This window comes from Ambystoma mexicanum, chromosome 6p, assembly GCF_040938575.1.
Source record: "Ambystoma mexicanum isolate Mex_15411 chromosome 6p, UKY_AmexF1_1, whole genome shotgun sequence".
Classification (NCBI taxonomy): domain Eukaryota; kingdom Metazoa; phylum Chordata; class Amphibia; order Caudata; family Ambystomatidae; genus Ambystoma; species Ambystoma mexicanum.
In genome coordinates, this window is record NC_090935.1 from 31,286,362 (window position 1) to 31,311,686 (window position 25,325).

Here is a 25,325-nt window from a genome sequence, read left to right on the forward strand (position 1 = left end):
GCCTCACGTCCTGGCACAGTTGATAAAAGCAGGCGACAGGCAGCCATTACCTGTTGTAAGAGGCTTCCTGGCCCTACCAAAGGAAAGCAGACCCGGCGGGACTTTGAAGCCACCGTCGCTGAAGCCAGCAGCCAAACGTAAACTTACATCGGTTTGAAAATGCATCTCTGGCTTGAAGGCGGGGGCAGCAGCAATCCGGGGCTCTCGGGGGTCCGCGCACTAGGCCGCTGCCTCACCTTGCCTATCCTGGAATTCAACAGGGCCCCCCCCAAGCAAACCCTCACAGGCCCTCTGGCTTTTCTCTGGCTTGTGGGACTATTGTGATGCGTCCAGGCACACAGCACCCATCACCCAGGCATTATGACGGGAGGTGCCACTTTGCATGCAGCCTGGACCATGATCCTTTCTTCCTGCATTGCAATAGCCAAGCACACGGAACCTTTCCTTTTGGGCCAAACCAGCAGCGAGGAAGCTTGGGTCGTTGGTCTTTGCCTCTTGGTTCCATACCGGCCCCAGAACCAAACAGTTTCTTGCCAAAGTTAGAGCATAACAAGTCAACCTAGGTCAATAGGCAGCCGATGCGCTGGCTTTTATACACTGGCCAGTTCAGCCCCAAGTGTGTGCTCGCTTCGGCAGCACATATACTAAAATTGGAACGATACAGAGAAGATTAGCATGGCCCCTGCGCAAGGATGACACGCAAATTCGTGAAGCGTTCCATATTTTTAGACACGTGCGTGCCAGGAGAGAAATACCTTTTATTGACAGAATAAAAGGGGCCCCGCTCCCGTGCTGGTCTTGTGCTTGCTCGCTGCCGCGGAAGCCCTTCCCGTTTCTCTTGATCCTCTCTGTGCTGTGCTGCACCGAGAGCGGCTGCCTTGTCCTCTGCTGGCTGCTCATTTCTATATAGCGCTTTCTATATGACCCGCCTCTAGGGGCTCATGGCAAAGAGCGCACAGCCCCTCAAGCTTCACTGCTTCTAGGCCCTACTCTTCATGAGAGCTGGCTGCCTCTAGGTGTGTGATCTCTTTACCCACTTGTGCATTCTTTGCTCAGTGTCATTCGCCAACTGCTCCTTTAAAGCAAGCGAGGGGTGGCAGGGTCTGAAAGGCAGCAGATAGCACGAGAGAGAGTGTGCGTGCGTGTGTCTGTGTGTATGCAAATCACCAGTCAGCCAGGGCCTGCTGGGAGCCCATTCCGCCAGGCCCACCGGCTTTTGGACAGCTCCCAGATGGTTGGAGAAGGACCAGGCTGGGTTAGGCCACGAAGCAGAGGCTGAGCCGTTCCCTGGTGCGCTTTCTGGAAATGTCTCCCTCATTTGGAAATGTGCCCCTCAGTTGCTGAGGTCCCGAGAAGGCTCGCCTGCGGCGCTCACAGAGAGGTCTCTGGCCGATCGTGGCCGATCAGGGACGTGAAGGGCTGCCCTGGGACTGTGTCCAACACAAGCCAACCCCCACCCATTGAAGGACAGGACGCACACATGCATAGAAATCATCTGCTGCTTGTTGGGGCCTTCTGGAGGGACCCCTACTGGTGGTGCTTCGAGATGGCGCCTGGTGTTTCCTTGCTGTGCAACCGGGCCCGCCCCACATAAAATCAAAAGTCTATTGCGAGCAGTGAAGGCCAAGGGAATTTAAATGTAATTCAAAGAAACAAAGCACAGAGTTGGGAGCCCAGCCGGATGGCAGTGGAACCCACAACCTTCTGACTCCTAGTCAGGCGCCTTATCCATTGCACCACTGGCCCCCATACCCCTGGTGCCCTCCGTTAGCTCCTAGTGCTGTTCTTCAAGGTGCCTTTCTGAAGCAGGAGCCACTGCAATGCCTGCTGTCCTGATTTTGTAACACACAAGGCTCACGTCCTGGCACAGTTGATAAAAGCAGGCGACAGGCAGCCAATACCTGTTGTAAGAGGCTTCCTGGCCCTACCAAAGGAAAGCAGTCCCGGCGGGACTTTGAAGCCACTGTCGCTGAAGCCAGCAGCCAAACGTAAACTTACATCGGTTTGAAAATGCATCTCTGGCTTGAAGGCGGGGGCAGCAGCAATCCGGGGCTCTCGGGGGTCCGCGCACTAGGCCGCTGCCTCACCTTGCCTATCCTGGAATTCAACAGGGCCCCCCCCAAGCAAACCCTCACAGGCCCTCTGGCTTTTCTCTGGCTTGTGGGACTATTGTGATGCGTCCAGGCACACAGCACCCATCACCCAGGCATTATGACGGGAGGTGCCACTTTGCATGCAGCCTGGACCATGATCCTTTCTTCCTGCATTGCAATAGCCAAGCACACGGAACCTTTCCTTTTGGGCCAAACCAGCAGCGAGGAAGCTTGGGTCGTTGGTCTTTGCCTCTTGGTTCCATATCGGCCCCAGAACCAAACAGTTTCTTGCCAAAGTTAGAGCATAACAAGTCAACCTAGGTCAATAGGCAGCCGATGTGCTGGCTTTTATACACTGGCCAGTTCAGCCCCAAGTGTGTGCTCGCTTCGGCAGCACATATACTAAAATTGGAACGATACAGAGAAGATTAGCATGGCCCCTGCGCAAGGATGACACGCAAATTCGTGAAGCGTTCCATATTTTTAGACACGTGCGTGCCAGGAGAGAAATACCTTTTATTGACAGAATAAAAGGGGCCCCGCTCCCGTGCTCGTCTTGTGCTTGCTCGCTGCCGCGGAAGCCCTTCCCGTTTCTCTTGATCCTCTCTGTGCTGTGCTGCACCGAGAGCGGCTGCCTTGTCCTCTGCTGGCTGCTCATTTCTATATAGCGCTTTCTATATGACCCGCCTCTAGGGGCTCATGGCAAAGAGCGCACAGCCCCTCAAGCTTCACTGCTTCTAGGCCCTACTCTTCATGAGAGCTGGCTGCCTCTAGGTGTGTGATCTCTTTACCCACTTGTGCATTCTTTGCTCAGTGTCATTCGCCAACTGCTCCTTTAAAGCAAGCGAGGGGTGGCAGGGTCTGAAAGGCAGCAGATAGCACGAGAGAGAGTGTGCGTGCGTGTGTCTGTGTGTATGCAAATCACCAGTCAGCCAGGGCCTGCTGGGAGCCCATTCCGCCAGGCCCACCGGCTTTTGGACAGCTCCCAGATGGTTGGAGAAGGACCAGGCTGGGTTAGGCCACGAAGCAGAGGCTGAGCCGTTCCCTGGTGCGCTTTCTGGAAATGTCTCCCTCATTTGGAAATGTGCCCCTCAGTTGCTGAGGTCCCGAGAAGGCTCGCCTGCGGCGCTCACAGAGAGGTCTCTGGCCGATCGTGGCCGATCAGGGACGTGAAGGGCTGCCCTGGGACTGTGTCCAACACAAGCCAACCCCCACCCATTGAAGGACAGGACGCACACATGCATAGAAATCATCTGCTGCTTGTTGGGGCCTTCTGGAGGGACCCCTACTGGTGGTGCTTCGAGATGGCGCCTGGTGTTTCCTTGCTGTGCAACCGGGCCCGCCCCACATAAAATCAAAAGTCTATTGCGAGCAGTGAAGGCCAAGGGAATTTAAATGTAATTCAAAGAAACAAAGCACAGAGTTGGGAGCCCAGCCGGATGGCAGTGGAACCCACAACCTTCTGACTCCTAGTCAGGCGCCTTATCCATTGCACCACTGGCCCCCATACCCCTGGTGCCCTCCGTTAGCTCCTAGTGCTGTTCTTCAAGGTGCCTTTCTGAAGCAGGAGCCACTGCAATGCCTGCTGTCCTGATTTTGTAACACACAAGGCTCACGTCCTGGCACAGTTGATAAAAGCAGGCGACAGGCAGCCAATACCTGTTGTAAGAGGCTTCCTGGCCCTACCAAAGGAAAGCAGTCCCGGCGGGACTTTGAAGCCACCGTCGCTGAAGCCAGCAGCCAAACGTAAACTTACATCGGTTTGAAAATGCATCTCTGGCTTGAAGGCGGGGGCAGCAGCAATCCGGGGCTCTCGGGGGTCCGCGCACTAGGCCGCTGCCTCACCTTGCCTATCCTGGAATTCAACAGGGCCCCCCCCAAGCAAACCCTCACAGGCCCTCTGGCTTTTCTCTGGCTTGTGGGACTATTGTGATGCGTCCAGGCACACAGCACCCATCACCCAGGCATTATGACGGGAGGTGCCACTTTGCATGCAGCCTGGACCATGATCCTTTCTTCCTGCATTGCAATAGCCAAGCACACGGAACCTTTCCTTTTGGGCCAAACCAGCAGCGAGGAAGCTTGGGTCGTTGGTCTTTGCCTCTTGGTTCCATATCGGCCCCAGAACCAAACAGTTTCTTGCCAAAGTTAGAGCATAACAAGTCAACCTAGGTCAATAGGCAGCCGATGCGCTGGCTTTTATACACTGGCCAGTTCAGCCCCAAGTGTGTGCTCGCTTCGGCAGCACATATACTAAAATTGGAACGATACAGAGAAGATTAGCATGGCCCCTGCGCAAGGATGACACGCAAATTCGTGAAGCGTTCCATATTTTTAGACACGTGCGTGCCAGGAGAGAAATACCTTTTATTGACAGAATAAAAGGGGCCCCGCTCCCGTGCTGGTCTTGTGCTTGCTCGCTGCCGCGGAAGCCCTTCCCGTTTCTCTTGATCCTCTCTGTGCTGTGCTGCACCGAGAGCGGCTGCCTTGTCCTCTGCTGGCTGCTCATTTCTATATAGCGCTTTCTATATGATCCGCCTCTAGGGGCTCATGGCAAAGAGCGCACAGCCCCTCAAGCTTCACTGCTTCTAGGCCCTACTCTTCATGAGAGCTGGCTGCCTCTAGGTGTGTGATCTCTTTACCCACTTGTGCATTCTTTGCTCAGTGTCATTCGCCAACTGCTCCTTTAAAGCAAGCGAGGGGTGGCAGGGTCTGAAAGGCAGCAGATAGCACGAGAGAGAGTGTGCGTGCGTGCGTGTGTCTGTGTGTATGCAAATCACCAGTCAGCCAGGGCCTGCTGGGAGCCCATTCCGCCAGGCCCACCGGCTTTTGGACAGCTCCCAGATGGTTGGAGAAGGACCAGGCTGGGTTAGGCCACGAAGCAGAGGCTGAGCCGTTCCCTGGTGCGCTTTCTGGAAATGTCTCCCTCATTTGGAAATGTGCCCCTCAGTTGCTGAGGTCCCGAGAAGGCTCGCCTGCGGCGCTCACAAGAGAGGTCTCTGGCCGATCGTGGCCGATCAGGGACGTGAAGGGCTGCCCTGGGACTGTGTCCAACACAAGCCAACCCCCACCCATTGAAGGACAGGACGCACACATGCATAGAAATCATCTGCTGCTTGTTGGGGCGGTCTGGAGGGACCCCTACTGGTGGTGCTTCGAGATGGCGCCTGGTGTTTCCTTGCTGTGCAACCGGGCCCGCCCCACATAAAATCAAAAGTCTATTGCGAGCAGTGAAGGCCAAGGGAATTTAAATGTAATTCAAAGAAACAAAGCACAGAGTTGGGAGCCCAGCCGGATGGCAGTGGAACCCACAACCTTCTGACTCCTAGTCAGGCGCCTTATCCATTGCACCACTGGCCCCCCATACCCCTGGTGCCCTCCGTTAGCTCCTAGTGCTGTTCTTCAAGGTGCCTTTCTGAAGCAGGAGCCACTGCAATGCCTGCTGTCCTGATTTTGTAACACACAAGCCTCACGTCCTGGCACAGTTGATAAAAGCAGGCGACAGGCAGCCATTACCTGTTGTAAGAGGCTTCCTGGCCCTACCAAAGGAAAGCAGACCCGGCGGGACTTTGAAGCCACCGTCGCTGAAGCCAGCAGCCAAACGTAAACTTACATCGGTTTGAAAATGCATCTCTGGCTTGAAGGCGGGGGCAGCAGCAATCCGGGGCTCTCGGGGGTCCGCGCACTAGGCCGCTGCCTCACCTTGCCTATCCTGGAATTCAACAGGGCCCCCCCCAAGCAAACCCTCACAGGCCCTCTGGCTTTTCTCTGGCTTGTGGGACTATTGTGATGCGTCCAGGCACACAGCACCCATCACCCAGGCATTATGACGGGAGGTGCCACTTTGCATGCAGCCTGGACCATGATCCTTTCTTCCTGCATTGCAATAGCCAAGCACACGGAACCTTTCCTTTTGGGCCAAACCAGCAGCGAGGAAGCTTGGGTCGTTGGTCTTTGCCTCTTGGTTCCATACCGGCCCCAGAACCAAACAGTTTCTTGCCAAAGTTAGAGCATAACAAGTCAACCTAGGTCAATAGGCAGCCGATGCGCTGGCTTTTATACACTGGCCAGTTCAGCCCCAAGTGTGTGCTCGCTTCGGCAGCACATATACTAAAATTGGAACGATACAGAGAAGATTAGCATGGCCCCTGCGCAAGGATGACACGCAAATTCGTGAAGCGTTCCATATTTTTAGACACGTGCGTGCCAGGAGAGAAATACCTTTTATTGACAGAATAAAAGGGGCCCCGCTCCCGTGCTGGTCTTGTGCTTGCTCGCTGCCGCGGAAGCCCTTCCCGTTTCTCTTGATCCTCTCTGTGCTGTGCTGCACCGAGAGCGGCTGCCTTGTCCTCTGCTGGCTGCTCATTTCTATATAGCGCTTTCTATATGACCCGCCTCTAGGGGCTCATGGCAAAGAGCGCACAGCCCCTCAAGCTTCACTGCTTCTAGGCCCTACTCTTCATGAGAGCTGGCTGCCTCTAGGTGTGTGATCTCTTTACCCACTTGTGCATTCTTTGCTCAGTGTCATTCGCCAACTGCTCCTTTAAAGCAAGCGAGGGGTGGCAGGGTCTGAAAGGCAGCAGATAGCACGAGAGAGAGTGTGCGTGCGTGCGTGTGTCTGTGTGTATGCAAATCACCAGTCAGCCAGGGCCTGCTGGGAGCCCATTCCGCCAGGCCCACCGGCTTTTGGACAGCTCCCAGATGGTTGGAGAAGGACCAGGCTGGGTTAGGCCACGAAGCAGAGGCTGAGCCGTTCCCTGGTGCGCTTTCTGGAAATGTCTCCCTCATTTGGAAATGTGCCCCTCAGTTGCTGAGGTCCCGAGAAGGCTCGCCTGCGGCGCTCACCAGAGAGGTCTCTGGCCGATCGTGGCCGATCAGGGACGTGAAGGGCTGCCCTGGGACTGTGTCCAACACAAGCCAACCCCCACCCATTGAAGGACAGGACGCACACATGCATAGAAATCATCTGCTGCTTGTTGGGGCCTTCTGGAGGGACCCCTACTGGTGGTGCTTCGAGATGGCGCCTGGTGTTTCCTTGCTGTGCAACCGGGCCCGCCCCACATAAAATCAAAAGTCTATTGCGAGCAGTGAAGGCCAAGGGAATTTAAATGTAATTCAAAGAAACAAAGCACAGAGTTGGGAGCCCAGCCGGATGGCAGTGGAACCCACAACCTTCTGACTCCTAGTCAGGCGCCTTATCCATTGCACCACTGGCCCCCCATACCCCTGGTGCCCTCCGTTAGCTCCTAGTGCTGTTCTTCAAGGTGCCTTTCTGAAGCAGGAGCCACTGCAATGCCTGCTGTCCTGATTTTGTAACACACAAGCCTCACGTCCTGGCACAGTTGATAAAAGCAGGCGACAGGCAGCCATTACCTGTTGTAAGAGGCTTCCTGGCCCTACCAAAGGAAAGCAGACCCGGCGGGACTTTGAAGCCACCGTCGCTGAAGCCAGCAGCCAAACGTAAACTTACATCGGTTTGAAAATGCATCTCTGGCTTGAAGGCGGGGGCAGCAGCAATCCGGGGCTCTCGGGGGTCCGCGCACTAGGCCGCTGCCTCACCTTGCCTATCCTGGAATTCAACAGGGCCCCCCCCAAGCAAACCCTCACAGGCCCTCTGGCTTTTCTCTGGCTTGTGGGACTATTGTGATGCGTCCAGGCACACAGCACCCATCACCCAGGCATTATGACGGGAGGTGCCACTTTGCATGCAGCCTGGACCATGATCCTTTCTTCCTGCATTGCAATAGCCAAGCACACGGAACCTTTCCTTTTGGGCCAAACCAGCAGCGAGGAAGCTTGGGTCGTTGGTCTTTGCCTCTTGGTTCCATACCGGCCCCAGAACCAAACAGTTTCTTGCCAAAGTTAGAGCATAACAAGTCAACCTAGGTCAATAGGCAGCCGATGCGCTGGCTTTTATACACTGGCCAGTTCAGCCCCAAGTGTGTGCTCGCTTCGGCAGCACATATACTAAAATTGGAACGATACAGAGAAGATTAGCATGGCCCCTGCGCAAGGATGACACGCAAATTCGTGAAGCGTTCCATATTTTTAGACACGTGCGTGCCAGGAGAGAAATACCTTTTATTGACAGAATAAAAGGGGCCCCGCTCCCGTGCTGGTCTTGTGCTTGCTCGCTGCCGCGGAAGCCCTTCCCGTTTCTCTTGATCCTCTCTGTGCTGTGCTGCACCGAGAGCGGCTGCCTTGTCCTCTGCTGGCTGCTCATTTCTATATAGCGCTTTCTATATGACCCGCCTCTAGGGGCTCATGGCAAAGAGCGCACAGCCCCTCAAGCTTCACTGCTTCTAGGCCCTACTCTTCATGAGAGCTGGCTGCCTCTAGGTGTGTGATCTCTTTACCCACTTGTGCATTCTTTGCTCAGTGTCATTCGCCAACTGCTCCTTTAAAGCAAGCGAGGGGTGGCAGGGTCTGAAAGGCAGCAGATAGCACGAGAGAGAGTGTGCGTGCGTGTGTCTGTGTGTATGCAAATCACCAGTCAGCCAGGGCCTGCTGGGAGCCCATTCCGCCAGGCCCACCGGCTTTTGGACAGCTCCCAGATGGTTGGAGAAGGACCAGGCTGGGTTAGGCCACGAAGCAGAGGCTGAGCCGTTCCCTGGTGCGCTTTCTGGAAATGTCTCCCTCATTTGGAAATGTGCCCCTCAGTTGCTGAGGTCCCGAGAAGGCTCGCCTGCGGCGCTCACAGAGAGGTCTCTGGCCGATCGTGGCCGATCAGGGACGTGAAGGGCTGCCCTGGGACTGTGTCCAACACAAGCCAACCCCCACCCATTGAAGGACAGGACGCACACATGCATAGAAATCATCTGCTGCTTGTTGGGGCCTTCTGGAGGGACCCCTACTGGTGGTGCTTCGAGATGGCGCCTGGTGTTTCCTTGCTGTGCAACCGGGCCCGCCCCACATAAAATCAAAAGTCTATTGCGAGCAGTGAAGGCCAAGGGAATTTAAATGTAATTCAAAGAAACAAAGCACAGAGTTGGGAGCCCAGCCGGATGGCAGTGGAACCCACAACCTTCTGACTCCTAGTCAGGCGCCTTATCCATTGCACCACTGGCCCCCATACCCCTGGTGCCCTCCGTTAGCTCCTAGTGCTGTTCTTCAAGGTGCCTTTCTGAAGCAGGAGCCACTGCAATGCCTGCTGTCCTGATTTTGTAACACACAAGGCTCACGTCCTGGCACAGTTGATAAAAGCAGGCGACAGGCAGCCAATACCTGTTGTAAGAGGCTTCCTGGCCCTACCAAAGGAAAGCAGTCCCGGCGGGACTTTGAAGCCACTGTCGCTGAAGCCAGCAGCCAAACGTAAACTTACATCGGTTTGAAAATGCATCTCTGGCTTGAAGGCGGGGGCAGCAGCAATCCGGGGCTCTCGGGGGTCCGCGCACTAGGCCGCTGCCTCACCTTGCCTATCCTGGAATTCAACAGGGCCCCCCCCAAGCAAACCCTCACAGGCCCTCTGGCTTTTCTCTGGCTTGTGGGACTATTGTGATGCGTCCAGGCACACAGCACCCATCACCCAGGCATTATGACGGGAGGTGCCACTTTGCATGCAGCCTGGACCATGATCCTTTCTTCCTGCATTGCAATAGCCAAGCACACGGAACCTTTCCTTTTGGGCCAAACCAGCAGCGAGGAAGCTTGGGTCGTTGGTCTTTGCCTCTTGGTTCCATATCGGCCCCAGAACCAAACAGTTTCTTGCCAAAGTTAGAGCATAACAAGTCAACCTAGGTCAATAGGCAGCCGATGTGCTGGCTTTTATACACTGGCCAGTTCAGCCCCAAGTGTGTGCTCGCTTCGGCAGCACATATACTAAAATTGGAACGATACAGAGAAGATTAGCATGGCCCCTGCGCAAGGATGACACGCAAATTCGTGAAGCGTTCCATATTTTTAGACACGTGCGTGCCAGGAGAGAAATACCTTTTATTGACAGAATAAAAGGGGCCCCGCTCCCGTGCTCGTCTTGTGCTTGCTCGCTGCCGCGGAAGCCCTTCCCGTTTCTCTTGATCCTCTCTGTGCTGTGCTGCACCGAGAGCGGCTGCCTTGTCCTCTGCTGGCTGCTCATTTCTATATAGCGCTTTCTATATGACCCGCCTCTAGGGGCTCATGGCAAAGAGCGCACAGCCCCTCAAGCTTCACTGCTTCTAGGCCCTACTCTTCATGAGAGCTGGCTGCCTCTAGGTGTGTGATCTCTTTACCCACTTGTGCATTCTTTGCTCAGTGTCATTCGCCAACTGCTCCTTTAAAGCAAGCGAGGGGTGGCAGGGTCTGAAAGGCAGCAGATAGCACGAGAGAGAGTGTGCGTGCGTGTGTCTGTGTGTATGCAAATCACCAGTCAGCCAGGGCCTGCTGGGAGCCCATTCCGCCAGGCCCACCGGCTTTTGGACAGCTCCCAGATGGTTGGAGAAGGACCAGGCTGGGTTAGGCCACGAAGCAGAGGCTGAGCCGTTCCCTGGTGCGCTTTCTGGAAATGTCTCCCTCATTTGGAAATGTGCCCCTCAGTTGCTGAGGTCCCGAGAAGGCTCGCCTGCGGCGCTCACAGAGAGGTCTCTGGCCGATCGTGGCCGATCAGGGACGTGAAGGGCTGCCCTGGGACTGTGTCCAACACAAGCCAACCCCCACCCATTGAAGGACAGGACGCACACATGCATAGAAATCATCTGCTGCTTGTTGGGGCCTTCTGGAGGGACCCCTACTGGTGGTGCTTCGAGATGGCGCCTGGTGTTTCCTTGCTGTGCAACCGGGCCCGCCCCACATAAAATCAAAAGTCTATTGCGAGCAGTGAAGGCCAAGGGAATTTAAATGTAATTCAAAGAAACAAAGCACAGAGTTGGGAGCCCAGCCGGATGGCAGTGGAACCCACAACCTTCTGACTCCTAGTCAGGCGCCTTATCCATTGCACCACTGGCCCCCATACCCCTGGTGCCCTCCGTTAGCTCCTAGTGCTGTTCTTCAAGGTGCCTTTCTGAAGCAGGAGCCACTGCAATGCCTGCTGTCCTGATTTTGTAACACACAAGGCTCACGTCCTGGCACAGTTGATAAAAGCAGGCGACAGGCAGCCAATACCTGTTGTAAGAGGCTTCCTGGCCCTACCAAAGGAAAGCAGTCCCGGCGGGACTTTGAAGCCACCGTCGCTGAAGCCAGCAGCCAAACGTAAACTTACATCGGTTTGAAAATGCATCTCTGGCTTGAAGGCGGGGGCAGCAGCAATCCGGGGCTCTCGGGGGTCCGCGCACTAGGCCGCTGCCTCACCTTGCCTATCCTGGAATTCAACAGGGCCCCCCCCAAGCAAACCCTCACAGGCCCTCTGGCTTTTCTCTGGCTTGTGGGACTATTGTGATGCGTCCAGGCACACAGCACCCATCACCCAGGCATTATGACGGGAGGTGCCACTTTGCATGCAGCCTGGACCATGATCCTTTCTTCCTGCATTGCAATAGCCAAGCACACGGAACCTTTCCTTTTGGGCCAAACCAGCAGCGAGGAAGCTTGGGTCGTTGGTCTTTGCCTCTTGGTTCCATATCGGCCCCAGAACCAAACAGTTTCTTGCCAAAGTTAGAGCATAACAAGTCAACCTAGGTCAATAGGCAGCCGATGCGCTGGCTTTTATACACTGGCCAGTTCAGCCCCAAGTGTGTGCTCGCTTCGGCAGCACATATACTAAAATTGGAACGATACAGAGAAGATTAGCATGGCCCCTGCGCAAGGATGACACGCAAATTCGTGAAGCGTTCCATATTTTTAGACACGTGCGTGCCAGGAGAGAAATACCTTTTATTGACAGAATAAAAGGGGCCCCGCTCCCGTGCTGGTCTTGTGCTTGCTCGCTGCCGCGGAAGCCCTTCCCGTTTCTCTTGATCCTCTCTGTGCTGTGCTGCACCGAGAGCGGCTGCCTTGTCCTCTGCTGGCTGCTCATTTCTATATAGCGCTTTCTATATGATCCGCCTCTAGGGGCTCATGGCAAAGAGCGCACAGCCCCTCAAGCTTCACTGCTTCTAGGCCCTACTCTTCATGAGAGCTGGCTGCCTCTAGGTGTGTGATCTCTTTACCCACTTGTGCATTCTTTGCTCAGTGTCATTCGCCAACTGCTCCTTTAAAGCAAGCGAGGGGTGGCAGGGTCTGAAAGGCAGCAGATAGCACGAGAGAGAGTGTGCGTGCGTGCGTGTGTCTGTGTGTATGCAAATCACCAGTCAGCCAGGGCCTGCTGGGAGCCCATTCCGCCAGGCCCACCGGCTTTTGGACAGCTCCCAGATGGTTGGAGAAGGACCAGGCTGGGTTAGGCCACGAAGCAGAGGCTGAGCCGTTCCCTGGTGCGCTTTCTGGAAATGTCTCCCTCATTTGGAAATGTGCCCCTCAGTTGCTGAGGTCCCGAGAAGGCTCGCCTGCGGCGCTCACAAGAGAGGTCTCTGGCCGATCGTGGCCGATCAACCCCCACCCATTGAAGGACAGGACGCACACATGCATAGAAATCATCTGCTGCTTGTTGGGGCGGTCTGGAGGGACCCCTACTGGTGGTGCTTCGAGATGGCGCCTGGTGTTTCCTTGCTGTGCAACCGGGCCCGCCCCACATAAAATCAAAAGTCTATTGCGAGCAGTGAAGGCCAAGGGAATTTAAATGTAATTCAAAGAAACAAAGCACAGAGTTGGGAGCCCAGCCGGATGGCAGTGGAACCCACAACCTTCTGACTCCTAGTCAGGCGCCTTATCCATTGCACCACTGGCCCCCCATACCCCTGGTGCCCTCCGTTAGCTCCTAGTGCTGTTCTTCAAGGTGCCTTTCTGAAGCAGGAGCCACTGCAATGCCTGCTGTCCTGATTTTGTAACACACAAGCCTCACGTCCTGGCACAGTTGATAAAAGCAGGCGACAGGCAGCCATTACCTGTTGTAAGAGGCTTCCTGGCCCTACCAAAGGAAAGCAGACCCGGCGGGACTTTGAAGCCACCGTCGCTGAAGCCAGCAGCCAAACGTAAACTTACATCGGTTTGAAAATGCATCTCTGGCTTGAAGGCGGGGGCAGCAGCAATCCGGGGCTCTCGGGGGTCCGCGCACTAGGCCGCTGCCTCACCTTGCCTATCCTGGAATTCAACAGGGCCCCCCCCAAGCAAACCCTCACAGGCCCTCTGGCTTTTCTCTGGCTTGTGGGACTATTGTGATGCGTCCAGGCACACAGCACCCATCACCCAGGCATTATGACGGGAGGTGCCACTTTGCATGCAGCCTGGACCATGATCCTTTCTTCCTGCATTGCAATAGCCAAGCACACGGAACCTTTCCTTTTGGGCCAAACCAGCAGCGAGGAAGCTTGGGTCGTTGGTCTTTGCCTCTTGGTTCCATACCGGCCCCAGAACCAAACAGTTTCTTGCCAAAGTTAGAGCATAACAAGTCAACCTAGGTCAATAGGCAGCCGATGCGCTGGCTTTTATACACTGGCCAGTTCAGCCCCAAGTGTGTGCTCGCTTCGGCAGCACATATACTAAAATTGGAACGATACAGAGAAGATTAGCATGGCCCCTGCGCAAGGATGACACGCAAATTCGTGAAGCGTTCCATATTTTTAGACACGTGCGTGCCAGGAGAGAAATACCTTTTATTGACAGAATAAAAGGGGCCCCGCTCCCGTGCTGGTCTTGTGCTTGCTCGCTGCCGCGGAAGCCCTTCCCGTTTCTCTTGATCCTCTCTGTGCTGTGCTGCACCGAGAGCGGCTGCCTTGTCCTCTGCTGGCTGCTCATTTCTATATAGCGCTTTCTATATGACCCGCCTCTAGGGGCTCATGGCAAAGAGCGCACAGCCCCTCAAGCTTCACTGCTTCTAGGCCCTACTCTTCATGAGAGCTGGCTGCCTCTAGGTGTGTGATCTCTTTACCCACTTGTGCATTCTTTGCTCAGTGTCATTCGCCAACTGCTCCTTTAAAGCAAGCGAGGGGTGGCAGGGTCTGAAAGGCAGCAGATAGCACGAGAGAGAGTGTGCGTGCGTGTGTCTGTGTGTATGCAAATCACCAGTCAGCCAGGGCCTGCTGGGAGCCCATTCCGCCAGGCCCACCGGCTTTTGGACAGCTCCCAGATGGTTGGAGAAGGACCAGGCTGGGTTAGGCCACGAAGCAGAGGCTGAGCCGTTCCCTGGTGCGCTTTCTGGAAATGTCTCCCTCATTTGGAAATGTGCCCCTCAGTTGCTGAGGTCCCGAGAAGGCTCGCCTGCGGCGCTCACAGAGAGGTCTCTGGCCGATCGTGGCCGATCAGGGACGTGAAGGGCTGCCCTGGGACTGTGTCCAACACAAGCCAACCCCCACCCATTGAAGGACAGGACGCACACATGCATAGAAATCATCTGCTGCTTGTTGGGGCCTTCTGGAGGGACCCCTACTGGTGGTGCTTCGAGATGGCGCCTGGTGTTTCCTTGCTGTGCAACCGGGCCCGCCCCACATAAAATCAAAAGTCTATTGCGAGCAGTGAAGGCCAAGGGAATTTAAATGTAATTCAAAGAAACAAAGCACAGAGTTGGGAGCCCAGCCGGATGGCAGTGGAACCCACAACCTTCTGACTCCTAGTCAGGCGCCTTATCCATTGCACCACTGGCCCCCATACCCCTGGTGCCCTCCGTTAGCTCCTAGTGCTGTTCTTCAAGGTGCCTTTCTGAAGCAGGAGCCACTGCAATGCCTGCTGTCCTGATTTTGTAACACACAAGGCTCACGTCCTGGCACAGTTGATAAAAGCAGGCGACAGGCAGCCAATACCTGTTGTAAGAGGCTTCCTGGCCCTACCAAAGGAAAGCAGTCCCGGCGGGACTTTGAAGCCACTGTCGCTGAAGCCAGCAGCCAAACGTAAACTTACATCGGTTTGAAAATGCATCTCTGGCTTGAAGGCGGGGGCAGCAGCAATCCGGGGCTCTCGGGGGTCCGCGCACTAGGCCGCTGCCTCACCTTGCCTATCCTGGAATTCAACAGGGCCCCCCCCAAGCAAACCCTCACAGGCCCTCTGGCTTTTCTCTGGCTTGTGGGACTATTGTGATGCGTCCAGGCACACAGCACCCATCACCCAGGCATTATGACGGGAGGTGCCACTTTGCATGCAGCCTGGACCATGATCCTTTCTTCCTGCATTGCAATAGCCAAGCACACGGAACCTTTCCTTTTGGGCCAAACCAGCAGCGAGGAAGCTTGGGTCGTTGGTCTTTGCCTCTTGGTTCCATATCGGCCCCAGAACCAAACAGTTTCTTGCCAAAGTTAGAGCATAACAAGTCAACCTAGGTCAATAGGCAGCCGATGTGCTGGCTTTTATACACTGGCCAGTTCAGCCCCAAGTGTGTGCTCGCTTCGGCAGCACATATACTAAAATTGGAACGATACAGAGAAGATTAGCATGGCCCCTGCGCAAGGATGACACGCAAATTCGTGAAGCGTTCCATATTTTTAGACACGTGCGTGCCAGGAGAGAAATACCTTTTATTGACAGAATAAAAGGGGCCCCGCTCCCGTGCTCGTCTTGTGCTTGCTCGCTGCCGCGGAAGCCCTTCCCGTTTCTCTTGATCCTCTCTGTGCTGTGCTGCACCGAGAGCGGCTGCCTTGTCCTCTGCTGGCTGCTCATTTCTATATAGCGCTTTCTATATGATCCGCCTCTAGGGGCTCATGGCAAAGAGCGCACAGCCCCTCAAGCTTCACTGCTTCTAGGCCCTACCCTTCATGAGAGCTGGCTGCCTCTAGGTGTGTGATCTCTTTACCCACTTGTGCATTCTTTGCTCAGTGTCATTCGCCAACTGCTCCTTTAAAGCAAGCGAGGGGTGGCAGGGTCTGAAAGGCAGCAGATAGCACGAGAGAGAGTGTGCGTGCGTGTGTCTGTGTGTATGCAAATCACCAGTCAGCCAGGGCCTGCTGGGAGCCCATTCCGCCAGGCCCACCGGCTTTTGGACAGCTCCCAGATGGTTGGAGAAGGACCAGGCTGGGTTAGGCCACGAAGCAGAGGCTGAGCCGTTCCCTGGTGCGCTTTCTGGAAATGTCTCCCTCATTTGGAAATGTGCCCCTCAGTTGCTGAGGTCCCGAGAAGGCTCGCCTGCGGCGCTCACAGAGAGGTCTCTGGCCGATCGTGGCCGATCAGGGACGTGAAGGGCTGCCCTGGGACTGTGTCCAACACAAGCCAACCCCCACCCATTGAAGGACAGGACGCACACATGCATAGAAATCATCTGCTGCTTGTTGGGGCCTTCTGGAGGGACCCCTACTGGTGGTGCTTCGAGATGGCGCCTGGTGTTTCCTTGCTGTGCAACCGGGCCCGCCCCACATAAAATCAAAAGTCTATTGCGAGCAGTGAAGGCCAAGGGAATTTAAATGTAATTCAAAGAAACAAAGCACAGAGTTGGGAGCCCAGCCGGATGGCAGTGGAACCCACAACCTTCTGACTCCTAGTCAGGCGCCTTATCCATTGCACCACTGGCCCCCATACCCCTGGTGCCCTCCGTTAGCTCCTAGTGCTGTTCTTCAAGGTGCCTTTCTGAAGCAGGAGCCACTGCAATGCCTGCTGTCCTGATTTTGTAACACACAAGGCTCACGTCCTGGCACAGTTGATAAAAGCAGGCGACAGGCAGCCAATACCTGTTGTAAGAGGCTTCCTGGCCCTACCAAAGGAAAGCAGTCCCGGCGGGACTTTGAAGCCACCGTCGCTGAAGCCAGCAGCCAAACGTAAACTTACATCGGTTTGAAAATGCATCTCTGGCTTGAAGGCGGGGGCAGCAGCAATCCGGGGCTCTCGGGGGTCCGCGCACTAGGCCGCTGCCTCACCTTGCCTATCCTGGAATTCAACAGGGCCCCCCCCAAGCAAACCCTCACAGGCCCTCTGGCTTTTCTCTGGCTTGTGGGACTATTGTGATGCGTCCAGGCACACAGCACCCATCACCCAGGCATTATGACGGGAGGTGCCACTTTGCATGCAGCCTGGACCATGATCCTTTCTTCCTGCATTGCAATAGCCAAGCACACGGAACCTTTCCTTTTGGGCCAAACCAGCAGCGAGGAAGCTTGGGTCGTTGGTCTTTGCCTCTTGGTTCCATATCGGCCCCAGAACCAAACAGTTTCTTGCCAAAGTTAGAGCATAACAAGTCAACCTAGGTCAATAGGCAGCCGATGCGCTGGCTTTTATACACTGGCCAGTTCAGCCCCAAGTGTGTGCTCGCTTCGGCAGCACATATACTAAAATTGGAACGATACAGAGAAGATTAGCATGGCCCCTGCGCAAGGATGACACGCAAATTCGTGAAGCGTTCCATATTTTTAGACACGTGCGTGCCAGGAGAGAAATACCTTTTATTGACAGAATAAAAGGGGCCCCGCTCCCGTGCTGGTCTTGTGCTTGCTCGCTGCCGCGGAAGCCCTTCCCGTTTCTCTTGATCCTCTCTGTGCTGTGCTGCACCGAGAGCGGCTGCCTTGTCCTCTGCTGGCTGCTCATTTCTATATAGCGCTTTCTATATGATCCGCCTCTAGGGGCTCATGGCAAAGAGCGCACAGCCCCTCAAGCTTCACTGCTTCTAGGCCCTACTCTTCATGAGAGCTGGCTGCCTCTAGGTGTGTGATCTCTTTACCCACTTGTGCATTCTTTGCTCAGTGTCATTCGCCAACTGCTCCTTTAAAGCAAGCGAGGGGTGGCAGGGTCTGAAAGGCAGCAGATAGCACGAGAGAGAGTGTGCGTGCGTGCGTGTGTCTGTGTGTATGCAAATCACCAGTCAGCCAGGGCCTGCTGGGAGCCCATTCCGCCAGGCCCACCGGCTTTTGGACAGCTCCCAGATGGTTGGAGAAGGACCAGGCTGGGTTAGGCCACGAAGCAGAGGCTGAGCCGTTCCCTGGTGCGCTTTCTGGAAATGTCTCCCTCATTTGGAAATGTGCCCCTCAGTTGCTGAGGTCCCGAGAAGGCTCGCCTGCGGCGCTCACAAGAGAGGTCTCTGGCCGATCGTGGCCGATCAGGGACGTGAAGGGCTGCCCTGGGACTGTGTCCAACACAAGCCAACCCCCACCCATTGAAGGACAGGACGCACACATGCATAGAAATCATCTGCTGCTTGTTGGGGCGGTCTGGAGGGACCCCTACTGGTGGTGCTTCGAGATGGCGCCTGGTGTTTCCTTGCTGTGCAACCGGGCCCGCCCCACATAAAATCAAAAGTCTATTGCGAGCAGTGAAGGCCAAGGGAATTTAAATGTAATTCAAAGAAACAAAGCACAGAGTTGGGAGCCCAGCCGGATGGCAGTGGAACCCACAACCTTCTGACTCCTAGTCAGGCGCCTTATCCATTGCACCACTGGCCCCCCATACCCCTGGTGCCCTCCGTTAGCTCCTAGTGCTGTTCTTCAAGGTGCCTTTCTGAAGCAGGAGCCACTGCAATGCCTGCTGTCCTGATTTTGTAACACACAAGCCTCACGTCCTGGCACAGTTGATAAAAGCAGGCGACAGGCAGCCATTACCTGTTGTAAGAGGCTTCCTGGCCCTACCAAAGGAAAGCAGACCCGGCGGGACTTTGAAGCCACCGTCGCTGAAGCCAGCAGCCAAACGTAAACTTACATCGGTTTGAAAATGCATCTCTGGCTTGAAGGCGGGGGCAGCAGCAATCCGGGGCTCTCGGGGGTCCGCGCACTAGGCCGCTGCCTCACCTTGCCTATCCTGGAATTCAACAGGGCCCCCCCCAAGCAAACCCTCACAGGCCCTCTGGCTTTTCTCTGGCTTGTGGGACTATTGTGATGCGTCCAGGCACACAGCACCCATCACCCAGGCATTATGACGGGAGGTGCCACTTTGCATGCAGCCTGGACCATGATCCTTTCTTCCTGCATTGCAATAGCCAAGCACACGGAACCTTTCCTTTTGGGCCAAACCAGCAGCGAGGAAGCTTGGGTCGTTGGTCTTTGCCTCTTGGTTCCATACCGGCCCCAGAACCAAACAGTTTCTTGCCAAAGTTAGAGCATAACAAGTCAACCTAGGTCAATAGGCAGCCGATGCGCTGGCTTTTATACACTGGCCAGTTCAGCCCCAAGTGTGTGCTCGCTTCGGCAGCACATATACTAAAATTGGAACGATACAGAGAAGATTAGCATGGCCCCTGCGCAAGGATGACACGCAAATTCGTGAAGCGTTCCATATTTTTAGACACGTGCGTGCCAGGAGAGAAATACCTTTTATTGACAGAATAAAAGGGGCCCCGCTCCCGTGCTGGTCTTGTGCTTGCTCGCTGCCGCGGAAGCCCTTCCCGTTTCTCTTGATCCTCTCTGTGCTGTGCTGCACCGAGAGCGGCTGCCTTGTCCTCTGCTGGCTGCTCATTTCTATATAGCGCTTTCTATATGACCCGCCTCTAGGGGCTCATGGCAAAGAGCGCACAGCCCCTCAAGCTTCACTGCTTCTAGGCCCTACTCTTCATGAGAGCTGGCTGCCTCTAGGTGTGTGATCTCTTTACCCACTTGTGCATTCTTTGCTCAGTGTCATTCGCCAACTGCTCCTTTAAAGCAAGCGAGGGGTGGCAGGGTCTGAAAGGCAGCAGATAGCACGAGAGAGAGTGTGCGTGCGTGCGTGTGTCTGTGTGTATGCAAATCACCAGTCAGCCAGGGCCTGCTGGGAGCCCATTCCGCCAGGCCCACCGGCTTTTGGACAGCTCCCAGATGGTTGGAGAAGGACCAGGCTGGGTTAGGCCACGAAGCAGAGGCTGAGCCGTTCCCTGGTGCGCTTTCTGGAAATGTCTCCCTCATTTGGAAATGTGCCCCTCAGTTGCTGAGGTCCCGAGAAGGCTCGCCTGCGGCGCTCACCAGAGAGGTCTCTGGCCGATCGTGGCCGATCAGGGACGTGAAGGGCTGCCCTGGGACTGTGTCCAACACAAGCCAACCCCCACCCATTGAAGGACAGGACGCACACATGCATAGAAATCATCTGCTGCTTGTTGGGGCCTTCTGGAGGGACCCCTACTGGTGGTGCTTCGAGATGGCGCCTGGTGTTTCCTTGCTGTGCAACCGGGCCCGCCCCACATAAAATCAAAAGTCTATTGCGAGCAGTGAAGGCCAAGGGAATTTAAATGTAATTCAAAGAAACAAAGCACAGAGTTGGGAGCCCAGCCGGATGGCAGTGGAACCCACAACCTTCTGACTCCTAGTCAGGCGCCTTATCCATTGCACCACTGGCCCCCCATACCCCTGGTGCCCTCCGTTAGCTCCTAGTGCTGTTCTTCAAGGTGCCTTTCTGAAGCAGGAGCCACTGCAATGCCTGCTGTCCTGATTTTGTAACACACAAGCCTCACGTCCTGGCACAGTTGATAAAAGCAGGCGACAGGCAGCCATTACCTGTTGTAAGAGGCTTCCTGGCCCTACCAAAGGAAAGCAGACCCGGCGGGACTTTGAAGCCACCGTCGCTGAAGCCAGCAGCCAAACGTAAACTTACATCGGTTTGAAAATGCATCTCTGGCTTGAAGGCGGGGGCAGCAGCAATCCGGGGCTCTCGGGGGTCCGCGCACTAGGCCGCTGCCTCACCTTGCCTATCCTGGAATTCAACAGGGCCCCCCCCAAGCAAACCCTCACAGGCCCTCTGGCTTTTCTCTGGCTTGTGGGACTATTGTGATGCGTCCAGGCACACAGCACCCATCACCCAGGCATTATGACGGGAGGTGCCACTTTGCATGCAGCCTGGACCATGATCCTTTCTTCCTGCATTGCAATAGCCAAGCACACGGAACCTTTCCTTTTGGGCCAAACCAGCAGCGAGGAAGCTTGGGTCGTTGGTCTTTGCCTCTTGGTTCCATACCGGCCCCAGAACCAAACAGTTTCTTGCCAAAGTTAGAGCATAACAAGTCAACCTAGGTCAATAGGCAGCCGATGCGCTGGCTTTTATACACTGGCCAGTTCAGCCCCAAGTGTGTGCTCGCTTCGGCAGCACATATACTAAAATTGGAACGATACAGAGAAGATTAGCATGGCCCCTGCGCAAGGATGACACGCAAATTCGTGAAGCGTTCCATATTTTTAGACACGTGCGTGCCAGGAGAGAAATACCTTTTATTGACAGAATAAAAGGGGCCCCGCTCCCGTGCTGGTCTTGTGCTTGCTCGCTGCCGCGGAAGCCCTTCCCGTTTCTCTTGATCCTCTCTGTGCTGTGCTGCACCGAGAGCGGCTGCCTTGTCCTCTGCTGGCTGCTCATTTCTATATAGCGCTTTCTATATGACCCGCCTCTAGGGGCTCATGGCAAAGAGCGCACAGCCCCTCAAGCTTCACTGCTTCTAGGCCCTACTCTTCATGAGAGCTGGCTGCCTCTAGGTGTGTGATCTCTTTACCCACTTGTGCATTCTTTGCTCAGTGTCATTCGCCAACTGCTCCTTTAAAGCAAGCGAGGGGTGGCAGGGTCTGAAAGGCAGCAGATAGCACGAGAGAGAGTGTGCGTGCGTGTGTCTGTGTGTATGCAAATCACCAGTCAGCCAGGGCCTGCTGGGAGCCCATTCCGCCAGGCCCACCGGCTTTTGGACAGCTCCCAGATGGTTGGAGAAGGACCAGGCTGGGTTAGGCCACGAAGCAGAGGCTGAGCCGTTCCCTGGTGCGCTTTCTGGAAATGTCTCCCTCATTTGGAAATGTGCCCCTCAGTTGCTGAGGTCCCGAGAAGGCTCGCCTGCGGCGCTCACAGAGAGGTCTCTGGCCGATCGTGGCCGATCAGGGACGTGAAGGGCTGCCCTGGGACTGTGTCCAACACAAGCCAACCCCCACCCATTGAAGGACAGGACGCACACATGCATAGAAATCATCTGCTGCTTGTTGGGGCCTTCTGGAGGGACCCCTACTGGTGGTGCTTCGAGATGGCGCCTGGTGTTTCCTTGCTGTGCAACCGGGCCCGCCCCACATAAAATCAAAAGTCTATTGCGAGCAGTGAAGGCCAAGGGAATTTAAATGTAATTCAAAGAAACAAAGCACAGAGTTGGGAGCCCAGCCGGATGGCAGTGGAACCCACAACCTTCTGACTCCTAGTCAGGCGCCTTATCCATTGCACCACTGGCCCCCATACCCCTGGTGCCCTCCGTTAGCTCCTAGTGCTGTTCTTCAAGGTGCCTTTCTGAAGCAGGAGCCACTGCAATGCCTGCTGTCCTGATTTTGTAACACACAAGGCTCACGTCCTGGCACAGTTGATAAAAGCAGGCGACAGGCAGCCAATACCTGTTGTAAGAGGCTTCCTGGCCCTACCAAAGGAAAGCAGTCCCGGCGGGACTTTGAAGCCACTGTCGCTGAAGCCAGCAGCCAAACGTAAACTTACATCGGTTTGAAAATGCATCTCTGGCTTGAAGGCGGGGGCAGCAGCAATCCGGGGCTCTCGGGGGTCCGCGCACTAGGCCGCTGCCTCACCTTGCCTATCCTGGAATTCAACAGGGCCCCCCCCAAGCAAACCCTCACAGGCCCTCTGGCTTTTCTCTGGCTTGTGGGACTATTGTGATGCGTCCAGGCACACAGCACCCATCACCCAGGCATTATGACGGGAGGTGCCACTTTGCATGCAGCCTGGACCATGATCCTTTCTTCCTGCATTGCAATAGCCAAGCACACGGAACCTTTCCTTTTGGGCCAAACCAGCAGCGAGGAAGCTTGGGTCGTTGGTCTTTGCCTCTTGGTTCCATATCGGCCCCAGAACCAAACAGTTTCTTGCCAAAGTTAGAGCATAACAAGTCAACCTAGGTCAATAGGCAGCCGATGTGCTGGCTTTTATACACTGGCCAGTTCAGCCCCAAGTGTGTGCTCGCTTCGGCAGCACATATACTAAAATTGGAACGATACAGAGAAGATTAGCATGGCCCCTGCGCAAGGATGACACGCAAATTCGTGAAGCGTTCCATATTTTTAGACACGTGCGTGCCAGGAGAGAAATACCTTTTATTGACAGAATAAAAGGGGCCCCGCTCCCGTGCTCGTCTTGTGCTTGCTCGCTGCCGCGGAAGCCCTTCCCGTTTCTCTTGATCCTCTCTGTGCTGTGCTGCACCGAGAGCGGCTGCCTTGTCCTCTGCTGGCTGCTCATTTCTATATAGCGCTTTCTATATGACCCGCCTCTAGGGGCTCATGGCAAAGAGCGCACAGCCCCTCAAGCTTCACTGCTTCTAGGCCCTACTCTTCATGAGAGCTGGCTGCCTCTAGGTGTGTGATCTCTTTACCCACTTGTGCATTCTTTGCTCAGTGTCATTCGCCAACTGCTCCTTTAAAGCAAGCGAGGGGTGGCAGGGTCTGAAAGGCAGCAGATAGCACGAGAGAGAGTGTGCGTGCGTGTGTCTGTGTGTATGCAAATCACCAGTCAGCCAGGGCCTGCTGGGAGCCCATTCCGCCAGGCCCACCGGCTTTTGGACAGCTCCCAGATGGTTGGAGAAGGACCAGGCTGGGTTAGGCCACGAAGCAGAGGCTGAGCCGTTCCCTGGTGCGCTTTCTGGAAATGTCTCCCTCATTTGGAAATGTGCCCCTCAGTTGCTGAGGTCCCGAGAAGGCTCGCCTGCGGCGCTCACAGAGAGGTCTCTGGCCGATCGTGGCCGATCAGGGACGTGAAGGGCTGCCCTGGGACTGTGTCCAACACAAGCCAACCCCCACCCATTGAAGGACAGGACGCACACATGCATAGAAATCATCTGCTGCTTGTTGGGGCCTTCTGGAGGGACCCCTACTGGTGGTGCTTCGAGATGGCGCCTGGTGTTTCCTTGCTGTGCAACCGGGCCCGCCCCACATAAAATCAAAAGTCTATTGCGAGCAGTGAAGGCCAAGGGAATTTAAATGTAATTCAAAGAAACAAAGCACAGAGTTGGGAGCCCAGCCGGATGGCAGTGGAACCCACAACCTTCTGACTCCTAGTCAGGCGCCTTATCCATTGCACCACTGGCCCCCATACCCCTGGTGCCCTCCGTTAGCTCCTAGTGCTGTTCTTCAAGGTGCCTTTCTGAAGCAGGAGCCACTGCAATGCCTGCTGTCCTGATTTTGTAACACACAAGGCTCACGTCCTGGCACAGTTGATAAAAGCAGGCGACAGGCAGCCAATACCTGTTGTAAGAGGCTTCCTGGCCCTACCAAAGGAAAGCAGTCCCGGCGGGACTTTGAAGCCACCGTCGCTGAAGCCAGCAGCCAAACGTAAACTTACATCGGTTTGAAAATGCATCTCTGGCTTGAAGGCGGGGGCAGCAGCAATCCGGGGCTCTCGGGGGTCCGCGCACTAGGCCGCTGCCTCACCTTGCCTATCCTGGAATTCAACAGGGCCCCCCCCAAGCAAACCCTCACAGGCCCTCTGGCTTTTCTCTGGCTTGTGGGACTATTGTGATGCGTCCAGGCACACAGCACCCATCACCCAGGCATTATGACGGGAGGTGCCACTTTGCATGCAGCCTGGACCATGATCCTTTCTTCCTGCATTGCAATAGCCAAGCACACGGAACCTTTCCTTTTGGGCCAAACCAGCAGCGAGGAAGCTTGGGTCGTTGGTCTTTGCCTCTTGGTTCCATATCGGCCCCAGAACCAAACAGTTTCTTGCCAAAGTTAGAGCATAACAAGTCAACCTAGGTCAATAGGCAGCCGATGCGCTGGCTTTTATACACTGGCCAGTTCAGCCCCAAGTGTGTGCTCGCTTCGGCAGCACATATACTAAAATTGGAACGATACAGAGAAGATTAGCATGGCCCCTGCGCAAGGATGACACGCAAATTCGTGAAGCGTTCCATATTTTTAGACACGTGCGTGCCAGGAGAGAAATACCTTTTATTGACAGAATAAAAGGGGCCCCGCTCCCGTGCTGGTCTTGTGCTTGCTCGCTGCCGCGGAAGCCCTTCCCGTTTCTCTTGATCCTCTCTGTGCTGTGCTGCACCGAGAGCGGCTGCCTTGTCCTCTGCTGGCTGCTCATTTCTATATAGCGCTTTCTATATGATCCGCCTCTAGGGGCTCATGGCAAAGAGCGCACAGCCCCTCAAGCTTCACTGCTTCTAGGCCCTACTCTTCATGAGAGCTGGCTGCCTCTAGGTGTGTGATCTCTTTACCCACTTGTGCATTCTTTGCTCAGTGTCATTCGCCAACTGCTCCTTTAAAGCAAGCGAGGGGTGGCAGGGTCTGAAAGGCAGCAGATAGCACGAGAGAGAGTGTGCGTGCGTGCGTGTGTCTGTGTGTATGCAAATCACCAGTCAGCCAGGGCCTGCTGGGAGCCCATTCCGCCAGGCCCACCGGCTTTTGGACAGCTCCCAGATGGTTGGAGAAGGACCAGGCTGGGTTAGGCCACGAAGCA

At 55.3% G+C, this 25,325-nt stretch overlaps 14 non-coding genes across 14 annotated transcripts; all 14 read left to right on the forward strand.

Moving 5' to 3' along the window:
* Nucleotides 1-620: 620 nt before the first annotated feature.
* Nucleotides 621-727, forward strand: LOC138512257 (U6 spliceosomal RNA). The gene has a single exon (XR_011281110.1). It is a non-coding gene; the product is annotated as a U6 spliceosomal RNA (small nuclear RNA).
* A 1,744-nt stretch (nucleotides 728-2,471) lies between these two features.
* LOC138512258 (U6 spliceosomal RNA) lies at nucleotides 2,472-2,578 on the forward strand. Its single transcript, XR_011281111.1, has one exon. It is a non-coding gene; the product is annotated as a U6 spliceosomal RNA (small nuclear RNA).
* Nucleotides 2,579-4,322: 1,744 nt separating this feature from the next.
* Nucleotides 4,323-4,429, forward strand: LOC138512259 (U6 spliceosomal RNA). The gene has a single exon (XR_011281112.1). It is a non-coding gene; the product is annotated as a U6 spliceosomal RNA (small nuclear RNA).
* A 1,750-nt stretch (nucleotides 4,430-6,179) lies between these two features.
* Nucleotides 6,180-6,286, forward strand: LOC138512261 (U6 spliceosomal RNA). Its single transcript, XR_011281113.1, has one exon. It is a non-coding gene; the product is annotated as a U6 spliceosomal RNA (small nuclear RNA).
* A 1,750-nt stretch (nucleotides 6,287-8,036) lies between these two features.
* LOC138512262 (U6 spliceosomal RNA) lies at nucleotides 8,037-8,143 on the forward strand. Its single transcript, XR_011281114.1, has one exon. It is a non-coding gene; the product is annotated as a U6 spliceosomal RNA (small nuclear RNA).
* A 1,744-nt stretch (nucleotides 8,144-9,887) lies between these two features.
* LOC138512264 (U6 spliceosomal RNA) lies at nucleotides 9,888-9,994 on the forward strand. The gene has a single exon (XR_011281116.1). It is a non-coding gene; the product is annotated as a U6 spliceosomal RNA (small nuclear RNA).
* Nucleotides 9,995-11,738: 1,744 nt separating this feature from the next.
* On the forward strand, nucleotides 11,739-11,845 carry LOC138512265 (U6 spliceosomal RNA). The gene has a single exon (XR_011281117.1). It is a non-coding gene; the product is annotated as a U6 spliceosomal RNA (small nuclear RNA).
* A 1,707-nt stretch (nucleotides 11,846-13,552) lies between these two features.
* Nucleotides 13,553-13,659, forward strand: LOC138512266 (U6 spliceosomal RNA). The gene has a single exon (XR_011281118.1). It is a non-coding gene; the product is annotated as a U6 spliceosomal RNA (small nuclear RNA).
* Nucleotides 13,660-15,403: 1,744 nt separating this feature from the next.
* LOC138512267 (U6 spliceosomal RNA) lies at nucleotides 15,404-15,510 on the forward strand. The gene has a single exon (XR_011281119.1). It is a non-coding gene; the product is annotated as a U6 spliceosomal RNA (small nuclear RNA).
* A 1,744-nt stretch (nucleotides 15,511-17,254) lies between these two features.
* Nucleotides 17,255-17,361, forward strand: LOC138512268 (U6 spliceosomal RNA). Its single transcript, XR_011281120.1, has one exon. It is a non-coding gene; the product is annotated as a U6 spliceosomal RNA (small nuclear RNA).
* A 1,750-nt stretch (nucleotides 17,362-19,111) lies between these two features.
* Nucleotides 19,112-19,218, forward strand: LOC138512269 (U6 spliceosomal RNA). The gene has a single exon (XR_011281121.1). It is a non-coding gene; the product is annotated as a U6 spliceosomal RNA (small nuclear RNA).
* Nucleotides 19,219-20,968: 1,750 nt separating this feature from the next.
* On the forward strand, nucleotides 20,969-21,075 carry LOC138512270 (U6 spliceosomal RNA). The gene has a single exon (XR_011281122.1). It is a non-coding gene; the product is annotated as a U6 spliceosomal RNA (small nuclear RNA).
* Nucleotides 21,076-22,819: 1,744 nt separating this feature from the next.
* On the forward strand, nucleotides 22,820-22,926 carry LOC138512272 (U6 spliceosomal RNA). The gene has a single exon (XR_011281123.1). It is a non-coding gene; the product is annotated as a U6 spliceosomal RNA (small nuclear RNA).
* A 1,744-nt stretch (nucleotides 22,927-24,670) lies between these two features.
* LOC138512273 (U6 spliceosomal RNA) lies at nucleotides 24,671-24,777 on the forward strand. The gene has a single exon (XR_011281124.1). It is a non-coding gene; the product is annotated as a U6 spliceosomal RNA (small nuclear RNA).
* The last annotated feature ends 548 nt before the right edge of the window (nucleotides 24,778-25,325 follow it).